General features: G+C 41.4%; 1 long non-coding RNA gene across 1 annotated transcript; it reads right to left on the bottom strand.

The window, feature by feature from the left end:
- Window positions 1-264: 264 nt before the first annotated feature.
- On the bottom strand, window positions 265-9478 carry LOC121067184. The gene is made up of 5 exons (XR_005818145.1): window positions 9291-9478; window positions 8898-9140; window positions 6018-6142; window positions 2592-2670; window positions 265-1075 (listed from the first exon to the last, which is right to left on the bottom strand). It is a non-coding gene; the product is annotated as an uncharacterized LOC121067184 (long non-coding RNA).
- Between the last annotated feature and the right edge of the window lie 335 nt (window positions 9479-9813).

The raw sequence follows: 9813 nt of genomic DNA, 5'->3' as shown, positions 1-9813 counted from the left end.
TTTGGGAGAAGCTGTTTTCTGAGTCACTTCAATTAAATGTTGTCACAACAGAGATAAAGGGTGTGTATGTGCCAAATCCAGTTAGTCCTGTCATGTTAACCCTGCCAGTAAACATGTAAGTCTTGAGATCTAATCTGAAATTGGGAGCATGCAGGATTCCCCTGAGAGGGACAAGGGAGCCAGACTCACCTGTCTCCCAAAGGGGGACATTAATGGCAGATAAAAATAGGTCACCTTTCTGGATGACCACAACTGTGCAAGGTAACACAGGGTGAGGCCTCTCACTGTGTCCTTTAGGCAGCAGAAGAAAAAGATGCTTCCTCTTCCTAAAGGGTGGGAAGTGGAAGAGAAGCTTATGTCTTCTCCTACCAGCCAGAAAAGGAAAAGATGAAGAAGTGTTTCTATTCACCTGTCACTCAGTTATTAAAATGGCAGTCAATTATGGATTACTGTCCTATAAAAGAAGCATTTGCAGCTATCAGTGACACTGGACGCATGAAGAGGAACCAACACAGTGTGAGCCAATGCACTATCGGCAGTGTCAGGTGGCACAAGAAGAAGGCAAGTCTCTGGCTGGCTCCACTGCTACCACCTATTAGGGTTGGTGGGGTTTGACTTGAAAAATAAATTAAATAAATAAATAAAAACTGTATTCCAAAGATGAAGAGGTCAAGATTAACTACTCTAGAGAGCTGGCTATGGTTGTGCGTAATGTCAGAGGGACAAGTCATGTCTTCTCTCTTCATTTTACCTTCCTCTGTCCCATTAGTGACGCATATTTGCGTTTTCCCAGAATCTGAGAACTGCAGTTAATGCCCTGTGCAGCACAGTGGGACCATCAGAGCCATTTGATTTATATGCAGATTATTTCTTACAGGCAGTGGTACAAGGAGTACCAAGACCTTTGCCAACTCCATCGAAGTCAGTGACATGCATGAATGCTCAACGTCCCTCCCAAGGAGACTGATGCCCCTGCTTCAACATTTTCACTTTTGGAGAGGTTGCTGGTGGTTTTTAGCCTCTTAGATTTTGTGAGGTCCTCACTACTCAATCCTATGGAAAGTTAGTCCTCCATCTGGAACAGAAACAGAATGAAGCTTTTCAGAAATTTAGGTAAAACTGAATTTTGCAACTCGAGGTGGGAGGGACCAAAGCTACTTTTATGGGAAGAGGAGAGAGGTGAGGAAAGACACAGGAAACTGAGGGAAACTAGGAAAGGGAAATTAGGGGAGAACCTCAGAAAGCCAGGATTTCTGCTCCTGCTGCCATGAAATGTTTGGAGTGACTGGAGGGGGGGTTGCCCTTTTGGCATTACAGCTTCCCTACACTCCCAGCATTTGCCAGTGCCAGCCTGGTGTTAAGGGCTCTGTGCCAGGCACAGTCCCTCAGAAGCCTGCAAACATGATTGCCTCACCCACTTTTGCCCATACCTCAAACCAGCCTGATCCCTGCCCTCCCACAGAGAACAGCTGAAGGTCTGCACGAGCTGCTCGTACCCCAGCACCCATCGGTCTGCTCCTGGCTGCAGGGGAGGGAAGGGCGCTGCTCCAACCCTCCTGGCGCTGGTTGTAAGGGGCTCCCCACCAGGGGAAATGGCAGAGCTAACGTTCATTTCTGATTAACCTGCTCCCATTCCAGAAGCCAGGGCTTTTAGTAGAAGCCGATAGCATGAGATTTACCAGAAAACATAGTGGGGATGGCAAATTTGCTTAGACCTTGGAGTTTAATCCTATGTAGATGGTTCCTGTCGGGCCTAAGAAGAGATTTTCTTTGATCTGGATTTTGGGATGGGTTAAAACTTTCTTTCTGCGAAATGGCATTAACTATAAATGTTGATTGGTGCTGCTAATTGTCACCAAATTGCCATATGTAACTATATCCAAACATCAGTCTCTAATTGTCCAACCCCATGCTCCTGCAAATTTGTGTTGTTTTGCTAATTAAGATTTGTGTTTATTTGGCTCAAACTTGTTGTGACTGGAACTGTTACTCCGTGATTGTACAGAAGCCAAAAGTAGGGAGGCTTGATTCCAGCTGGAAACTATAATTGATATTATTATCTACAATGCAAATAATTATAACTCAGTGTACTTCCTCTTCAGTAGGTTTTTCTTGGCAGGACAATTTGACCCTTACTGTTGAATTATTAATTTTCTCCCCACTTAAAATATACAGACCATTTCTTTATTCCACAAACATGGCAGGCTATTCAATAGTTCAGCCAAATAAGGCCCAGAATCATGTATATTTTGAACCTGTATAAAGCTCCTCTCCTTGTATTGGGATCTGCATAATATCAGAAAATGCCTCTCTGTCAAATTTTGTAATCAGGTAGCAAACTAGGTATTAACAAACCAGTTAATTATATGAAGATTGCAAATTGGGTATAATTTGCTAGTAAACCTTCTGTAACCTGGATGCAAACAAGCTGCAAGTGAAGTACAAACAAGCAATAAACCTACTTGCTAGGTATAAACAAACTTGAGGTGAACAGACTACAAATTAGGCAAAAAGAGAAGCCCACACTGGTTATAAGCTGAGTGCAAGCAGTGAGACGATGTGCTTGCCTACGCATTCACCTGAGCATTTACCTAAGCAATTCTCCCCCACCAACAACAGAGTTCAGAAACTGGGTTACAGACTGCTTCTTCAGGGTGAGCTTCATTCTTCCTAGCAGAGAGACAACATGGCAGCATTTAGATGGAGGCAGGCTCTCAGTCTTTGGGAAGGGAAATATTCTCAAGAAAAATGGCAATTGACGGTACTACAAACCTTTCTTCTCTGAGCAACAATAGCTTTCTCAAAACCAGCAAAATTTGCCGAAAACTAGTCAGGCTGTTTATTAAGTGACGTTATCCTCATAGCTAGTGACATTGGCTAGTAGCTGTTATCTCCACAGGACACTAATGGTAACTGGTTCAGAGGACAAGGTAACCGCAATACAGTGTTGCAAATGTCTGTAAAATGGACTTTCTGCTTCCAGCGTTTTATCTGTGGGGATCTGTCTGAATGCATTATTGGAGGGCATTTGCCTGCAATGTTATTTGCAGTGAAATTGAGATTTACTTCTATAATTTCCTTAGATTGTGTATGGACAGGATGGGAAAGGAGAAGTGCTCCTGTTCCACTACTTGAGGGATATTTTCGCTGGCTCTTCATGTTTACAGTTGCTGAATCATATAGCTAAGCTATATTTATACTGTAACATACACTGTGTTGCATTATAGCACATTACATTCATATATTACCAGCTAAAATATTCCAGAGTCCAGTCCCGCTTCTCCTGCCTGACAAACTCTGTCTCCATCTTCTTGTGTCCCAGCGTGCCTAAGCAATATCCCTGCTGCTCTTTCTCCAGAACTTCCCAGTATTTCCCAACCTGAATATCCAACCTCACCCACCTTTTTCTCAATGTTCTTCCCATACACATCCTTGCCATCCCAGAAACTATTTGCTCCTCCTAAGTGTGTCCTCCAAACCACCCAACTCTAGGCTCACTATGGACCCCATACATCCTATTTCAAACCTCCCTTCTCCTTGCTTGCCCTCCCACTTTTCAGTTCCCCATCTTCTGCTTCAGTCTTGCTTCTTTCTGACCTCTGTCCTTGATACTGCCTCTAAGTGCCTCCTATTCTCAGCCACTTCCCCTCCCACAACCTGTGGCATCCCTGTTTCTCCAGTGCCTAGGTCCATCTGTCTTGCTGTAAGGCTCCCAGATGAAGCATATACATCTGCTGCATGTGGCTGAGGTGTTCATCTTCAACCTGTTTTATTACCCCTAGTCATCAGCACTTGCCTCTTACCTCTCATCTGAGAACAGCGTGTTAGTCTGAAACCTGCTTCCCCGGATCAGATGGGAAAGAAATGATAAATAACAGACAGGAATTTAAACACTAATTATTTATCAAATGGGACATAAAGGGTAGAAAAGAAGGATCTGTATGAGAAAAAATAAAATAAAAGGTTTTATGGTAGCCACAGGAATGTGTGTATAGTGTCTCACTTCATTGTATGTTGAAACAAGGTAGGGCCCCCTGAGCTATATGCTTCAGGGAAAGAAAACAGTTGAGGAAAATACCTTCTGGCTATATACTAGCTAGGCTCTAGCTTCTAGTATATTAGCAAGTCAGAAGCTATATTCAGCTTTGTCTGGGTAACACCAGCTCTGAAAGGAACACTGTCCAGGCAAGGGTTTGCTTCTACATTTTTTTTTCTTGTTATAGCAACGCATCTCTGCCCTTGTCAGACTTCTCCTGTAATGGTCAACAGGAGATAAATGCAAGGCAAGAAAGGGAAGGACTCTGGGGATGTTGCTGCCTCTGACACCCCAGTCATTAGGACAGTGCCTTCCTTGAGCCCTTTTGCTTTCACAGGAGAGCCCTAAGAAGTAATGCCCAAGAAGCATCATCAAGCATGTTGACAAAGAACAACATGTCAACATGTTACCATATCATGACAGATCTTGAGGCTTCCATTTTAGTTTCCCTCTTTCCTTGGCCAGAAAAGTCTTCCTCATTTCTGTTTCTTCATTAACTACCCTGTCCTGCCAAATGCACGACATTTGGGGGCAGTGAGAGTTGAAGTCCCTGACAAGAGCACACCCAGAATTTCTTCCTGAGAGCTTTGCTAAGACAAAGATGTTGTAACTATTACTGAGCTGGTGCTAAACATCACCTATACATATCATAAATTTCTTGTCAATCTAGAGCTTTTGCACTCCCAACTACAAAGAAAGGGAGGTGATTAGAGTGCTTTTAGTGCTACATGCTAAGCTAAACATAGGCACACCCAGTTAGGTTTTAAGTTTTATTGGATCATTAAGCCCAGCTATTACTGCATCTAATACCACTGGTTATGCAACAGACAGGAATTGTTATTGCTGTTAGACTACATCTCCTGGATCCCTTCCTCTGCAGCAGGGTGAGTGCCAATCAGGCCTGCAGCAGTGGCAGAAGACAGTAGGTGAGCCATACGGCAGTCTGCAGGCAAGACCAAGGTTCAGCAGCTCTTTGTGGGAAGTGCTGAGAAAGTGAACAAATGCACATCTGAATTCTGTCACATGAAATCCTGTAGCTCTCCTATGTATCCACTGTTACCGACATCAATCTTTAGTTAATTTATCTTTTAAAATCAATCTTCTGAAATCTCAGAAATGCCAATGCAACTGGAACTGGCAGGATGTTTTGAAGCAGATTTTTAAGCCTTACTAGAGCCTGTTGGACAGGAAGAAGCAGCCCAAAGGCAATATAACTTAGAGAAACCCAACACATATACCCGGTAGGAATGTTATGCTCCACCCCAGTCTCATTTCACCTTTCTCCTGAATGAATGTTTTGACAATAGAGGGAAAAAAAAAAAAGTTTGGGAATGGTTTGAGATACCACAGTATTAGCAGACACAGAGACTGAACAGCACTCTTGAATACAAGTGCCATGCTTTCCTCATAATAATCTCACTTAATCTGTGTTTGAGAACCATTAGACTGTTAAGATTTCATACCTTTCATGCCCACAGCCATCTGCATTAACAACCTAAGAATACATTTCATCCATTTTTACACAGGCATTAAGTAAAATGCACAAGGGAAGCACTTCAAGCAAATTGAAGAACAGTTTGGTGGAAGGACATCTAACCCCCTGGAATGAGAGTCAAGAACAAGAAGCACTTTTTCTTACAAGGGTTTTAGCTGGAAAGGCAGAAGCACAGATCTTTCTTCCTCTAGTGATCATTTCAACTCAAATCTCTCAACCATGACCATGGAAAAAAGAGCAATGAGAGAAAAATCAAACCAATCTATTTCTCCACTGGAAAATGACCTGCTCATCAATATTATAGTGGAAATTGAGATTGTCTACAGCACTACACAAGAGAGTTTTAAAAAGAACAGGTTGCATTTACAAAAAGAAGCACAAGTTTGTGGCATTTTGGCCAGCATTTTCAAGATTAGGTTTTCGATGGTCAGCATTTAATACCAGGGGCCTGGTATTCAGGGTTTCTGTTTGTCACACAACTCTCACCTGTGTCTGTAGTTTGCTCTGCCTCTTGACATCCCTGGAAATCAGACTGTTTACGTATCAACATCGAGTGTGAGTCTCAGACCAAGGCACATGAGTCTGAAACATTTGCTCTCATGACTTCACTCCTGAAAAATCCAAGGACAGGAACCAGGTGTACTTTTCTCCCCCCTGGCCTTTATAGTTTGCTTCCTGAGCTTATAGAAAATTGACGTGTAGCTCTGAAGGTAGTGAAATGTAAAAAAAAAAAAAAAAGGTGCCACAAAGCTATTAAGGGTTCCAGCCATCCAAAGACATGCGGTATGACTTCTTGAATATTCAGAGCTGCTTTGCAAAAGCAACCAGTAATACAAAATGATTAACAACGCAAAATACTAGCTACCACACTCAGATTTGACAATAGCTGGTCTCCAGAGCTTCTGAACCCCATAAACCATTTAAATGAGCACAGAAACATATGCTTCACTGCTAATGTGTATAGAAGAACTCCAGGCTTTCAATGCATGTGTACAACAAATGTGATCTCATGTGTCTGTGCTATCTTCTCTGTTGTAGACTGTTTATACAACTGATCACAGACTTCAAAGGTTTTTCTGTATAACTGAATTCTGTTTCTCTTGAGTGTTTATAGTATATGTTTATGATAACATACATCTACTTCTGCAACTTTTCAGCCCCTTGATCTATTGCATTTTGTTCACTGCAATACCAGTGATCGGCATGACTTCAAGTTGTTTCCCACCTCCCTTTCTTCTGGTCTTCACACCAGAGTGGCTCAAGGGTCAGCCAACTGCTTCCCAGGAAACACAGCCAGGCTATGCAGACAAGTGGGTTTAGGGGAATCACTCTGCATGAACTCTTAAATTGGCAGCAACTAGTAGTTTCGTACTGTGATGACGATTAACACGTGTCTCTTGAAACAAGCATGGCAATGCCTGAAGGCAGTACCATCCACTAGTGTCCACTTTCAGCTCCATTCTCATATACAAAAGTGAGAAAGGTCTGTTGCAGAATTCTCTTAAGACTTCATGCCACAGAAGATGTCACTAAGTTAATATAAATTAAAATGACAGAGACTTAGAAAACATTTCTCAGTCAAATAAATATTTCCTTAACTGAGCAATTAACAAATACAGTTACAAGGAAGGTTTCATGGGACAGCTACCCCGTAAAGACTTTTTTCCTAGGGATTCCAATCTTTTTCCACAGCAAATACCCATAAAACGATACTAAAACTTCTATAGCTGGTTGAAGCTTGTGTGGAGCATTGTGTCTTACTTATGTACATGTGATTTTTTTTATTTTTTATAAAGATGCACATCCAACTGTGGAAAGTTCAGTGCTGTTACACTGAAGTAACAGATTATCTCAAAATTAATAAACACTTTGAAAAGATAAAATGATGCAAGTACAAAGCCTTCTGTAAACATCATTTAATCCTCGGATGTTCCTGTGCCAGTTTCCCCTCCCCGCTTTATAAACCAGGCTGTCCAAGGCCACACAACAAGTCAACAGATGAGCCAAGATAGACTTCTAATGGTTGAATTCCATTTCTCAAGCCCCAATGCTTCTGTCCTTTCTTATTCTTCACCTCTCTTTTCACACAGTGAATACTACTTAAATCTCTTCTCTTTACAAGGAATATGAAAGAAAAGGTTATTTTGACACCTGTCCTTTGTGAGTCCAGTTCCAGACTGCAGAGGAGCTTTACAGTTTTGCAATCTTTGTAGCTCACACTTTGATCCCAACAGACATCAGATGCTAGTTTCTGCTGCCATATCCAGTGCTGGCATCTGAAGTCAGACAAGTTTTATCCCATTATCAACAATTTTATTTTGTCTGTAGACTTGCTGGGAGACAAGCAATGGTAGGAAGCACAAACTCCCAAGAGAGAAAAACTAATAAAACTACCAGAGGGGAAAACTAGAGCATTTCCCAGGTTGCAGAGAAACATAGGTTCACAGTTGTGCTGTTATCTTTAAAGACGAAGTGACTTGATTGTTTGTATTCCATCATCATAGCAACAGCTTCCTCTCCTCCTGGCCTGGCAATGACATCTTGCATCCTCCCTGCCTGTGAAACACATCCCTGCCTCTAACGTTCTGCTGGTGAAGAATTCTGCTTTCCTGACTGATTGCCAGCCAAGACTGCTCAGAATGCAAGTGAGGGTGATTCAAGCTTTTGGATAAACAGTCTTAAGTTCCTGCATACCTGAAACTGAGCCAGATTCCTGCAATAGCATTGCTCACTGGTGCTAGCTACCATCTCTAGATCCCAAGCAGTATTTGAACTAAGCTCTCTTGAAAGAATGTCAGTGTTCAGATACACCATTAGTCCAAATAGTGGAGCCCAATCTCCAATCTCAAGTCTTTGGTAACAGATAATAAGGCTGTACACTTCCTGTCTGTATTTGAAATACAGATGTTTTGTTTAATATGCTTTGTACTACCGCATGTATTATGGCAAATATTTTGATAAATGAAAAGCATTAACATGCTGCCATTTGATGAAGTACTTTGTTGTTTTACTAAATCATCTGTCTTGTTTTAGTTTAACCTTCATATCACAGATTCCTTTAATTCTAATCACAGAAATAAAGAGGATTACTTTTGCTGCACTTGGAGGTGAGTACAAGCTGTGTCAAGAGCCTAGCATATTTTCTGCATTTCCTTCCTCCGTCATTCTTTTCCCCTTTTCCCACAAAGTATCTACCTTAAGTGCACTTATTGCACATCTCAGGTAGCCAGGGGAAATCTATTTCCATTCAGTCCATGCTCACAAGCTAGAAAGTTTTTCAACATGTGCCTATTCCCTAGGCATCAGCAGAAAATATTTCCCAAATGTTTTTTTTTTTTTCAGGGCAAAGAACTTTCCCATGCCCACCACTCTTGGTGTAATCGTTGCTGCTGTCAAGTCAGTATATGAAGACTGTGTTACCATCGGAGGCTGAGGATGTTCTGCCACTCTTCTGAAGATTTGGTGTCCTCACTTTAAAATTTGCCACTTTCATGGCACTGTACTATGGCTGTTGACTGACTGGGATATGAGACTGGTGTCTATGAATTTCCTCAGCTCCCAACAGTATGTGAGGTTTTTCATTGTGTTTCTTTCTCCGTTTCCATTTGCCTGTGAATAAAGTACTTGTTGAATAGTAACTGCAGAAGCCATCTGGCTGAAGTAGGGTGGCAGGAGGAAAGCAATGTTTTCAAAGATACTGTGCTGATCCTCTCTCCTGCTGTACAAGCACACAAACCCGATGAACACATGAGTACCTACCTCATTAGGAAAAGTTGTGCACCTACAGCAGTGGTGTAGTTTTATCAGCTCCGAGACCTATAGCAGAATTGACATTTTAGACAGCAAAAGATTAAATAATAAATAAACAAATAAATAAATAAAGGTATACTTATTCTCAGATGACATTGTTTGTCATGCTTAGGTCATAATTTATTTCAAATGAAAAATTCTTGAAGACAGGGGAGTCATTGACAGAGTTAAGGCTGAAGGAGTACTGATAATCAAAAGCCCATTTAATAAAAAATGGAAACTTCAGGTTGAGATATCTTCTTTTGTTGTTGCTGAATGACCTACACAAATGAAGGAAATGACTCACTAACACTGAAACTAATTATACATGGAGGGCTGGCATACACACAAAGTAAACGGAGGATTCATACATGTATTAATACTTAATTCAGTTATAAAGAGTGTTTAGGTATAAATTATTCAGGAAAGGTTGTTTCCTGACACACACACACACACAAAAAAAAAAAAAAAAAAAAAAGGAGACCCCTTTGTA

Source organism: Cygnus olor, chromosome 3, assembly GCF_009769625.2.
Source record: "Cygnus olor isolate bCygOlo1 chromosome 3, bCygOlo1.pri.v2, whole genome shotgun sequence".
In the NCBI taxonomy this organism is placed as follows: domain Eukaryota; kingdom Metazoa; phylum Chordata; class Aves; order Anseriformes; family Anatidae; genus Cygnus; species Cygnus olor.
Note: the sequence above shows the minus strand (reverse complement) of the source record. Positions and strands in the feature narration are given on the sequence as shown.